Consider the following 2,500-nt stretch of genomic DNA (forward strand, 5'->3'; position numbering starts at 1 on the left):
TGAACGTACGGGCACACGGGCCAAAAAACGTGAACTTGAGGAAACGGGGAAACACGGGGTATGACGGCCGTTTTGCAAAAAACTGGGCGCGCACCATGGAAAACGGGTGAAAACCTTGTGCGTGGCATGGAAGGATGCACGTACGGGCACACGTGCCAAAAAACGTGAACGTGAGGAAACGGGAAAAACGGGTACGGGGCCGTGTTGCAACAAACTGGGCGCGCACCATGGAAAACTGGGGCAAACCATGTGCGTGTCATGGACGGATGCACGTACGGGCACACGGGCCAAAAAACGTGAACGTGAGGAAACGGGAAAAAACGGGCAGGGCGGACGTGTTGCAAAAACGGGCGCGCACCATGGAAAACAGGGGAAAACCATGTGCGTGGCATGGACGGATTCACGTACGGGCAGACGTGGCAAAAAACGTGAACCTGAGGGAACGGGAAAGAACGGGGTACGACGGCCGTGTTGCATAAAACAGGGCGCGCGCCATGGAAAACGGGTGAAAACCATGTGCGTGGCATGGAAGGATGCACGTACGGGCACACGGGCCAAAAAACGTGAACGTGAGGAAACGGGAAAAACGGGTACGGGGCCGTGTTGCAAAAAACTGGGCGCGCCATGGAAAACGGGTGAAAACCTTGTTCGTGGCATGGACGGATGCACGTACGGGCACACGGGCCAAAAAACGTGAACGTGAGGAAACGGGAAAAACGGGTAGGGCGGCCGTGTTGCAAAAAGCTGGGCGCGCACCATGGAAAACAGGGGAAAACCATGTGCGTGGAGTGGGCGGATGCACGTACGGGCACACGGGCCAAAAAACGTGAACGTGAGGAAACGGGAAAGAACGGGGTACGACGGCCGTGTTGCAAAAAACTGGGCGCGCGCCATGGAAAACGGGTGAAAACCATGTGCGTGGCATGGACGGATGAACGTACGGGCACACGGGCCAAAAAACGTGAACTTGAGGAAACGGGGAAACACGTGGTATGAGGGCCGTGTTACAAAAACTGGGCGCGCACCATGGAAAACGGGTGAAAACCTTGTGCGTGGCATGGAAGGATACACGTACGGGCGCACGGGCCAAAAAACGTGAACGTGAGGAAACGGGAAAAACGGGTACGGGGCCGTGTTGCAATAAACTGGGCGCGCACGATGGAAAACTGGGGCAAACCATGTGCGTGGCATGGACGGATGCACGTACGGGCACACGGGCCAGAAAACGTGAACGTGAGGAAACGGGGAAAAAACGGGTACGGCGGCCGTGTTGCAAAAAACTGGGCGCGCACCATGGAAAACAGGGGAAAACCATGTGCGTGGAATGGACGGATGCACGTACGGGCACACGGGCCAAAAAACGTGAATGTGAGGAAACGGGAAAGAACGGGGTACGACGGCCGTGTTGCAAAAAACTGGGCGCGCCATGGAAAACGGGTGAAAACCTTGTTCGTGGCATGGACGGATGAACGTACGGGCACACGGGCCAAAAAACGTGAACTTGAGGAAACGGGGAAACACGGGGTACGACGGCCGTGTTGCAAAAAACTGGGCGCGCACCATGGAAAACTGGTGAAAACCATGTGCGTGGCATGAACGGGTGCACGTACGGCCACACGGGCCAAAAAACGTGAACGTGAGGAAATGGGAAAAAACGGGCACGGGGGCCGTGTTGCAAAAAACTGGGCGCGCACCATGGAAAACGGGTGAAAACCATGTACGTGGCATGGACGGATGCATGTACGGCCATACGGGCCAAAAAACGTGTAAACGGGGATCCGGGAAAAACAGTGTACCCCTTCTTCACAAACGAAGGGCAGGGGTCCAAGGGGGGCTAAAAAACCCTCGGGTATATTGGGGAGGAGGGGGCTCCTCCCTGCTTGGGTGTGGGAAATCGGTGGGTTTGCATATGAAAATCATATGCAAACCTCCCGTTTCTCCCGTAACCCTTGCTTTCCCAAACGTTGGCTCGGATGTCCCGTCGTTCTCCTGTCCCGTGTACGACTCATGCCAAATTCTGATCCGTCGGTCGAACGGCTGTTCGGGTTGCAGAAAAGTACGTATCGTGTCCGCACACGGTCAGGTCGATGTGATCTCGTGCCGCGTTGTTAAGTCGGTCCCGTGTACGAATCGTGCCAAATTCTGATCCGACGGCCCAAGGGCCGTTCGGGTTGCAGAAAAGTACGTATCGTTTCGCACATGGTCAGCTTGACGGGCGATATCGTGCAGCCTTGTCCCTGCCGGTCCCGTGTACGTGTCCCGTGAAATTCTGACCCAACAGCCTAACTTGGCTCGGAAACAGGAAAGTAGCATATCCCGTGCATGAGATCGACTAGACAAAGGGGCAACGACGTTGCCTTTCCGAATATAGTTGCCCCCAAAAAACGTGAACGCGAGGAAACGGGGTACGACGGCCGTGTTGCAAAAAACTGGGGCGCGCGCCATGGGAAAACGGGTGAAAACCATGTGCGTGGCATGGACGGATGAACGTACGGGCACA

Source organism: Hordeum vulgare, unplaced genomic scaffold (assembly GCF_904849725.1).
Source record: "Hordeum vulgare subsp. vulgare unplaced genomic scaffold, MorexV3_pseudomolecules_assembly, whole genome shotgun sequence".
Taxonomy (NCBI): Eukaryota; Viridiplantae; Streptophyta; class Magnoliopsida; order Poales; family Poaceae; genus Hordeum; species Hordeum vulgare.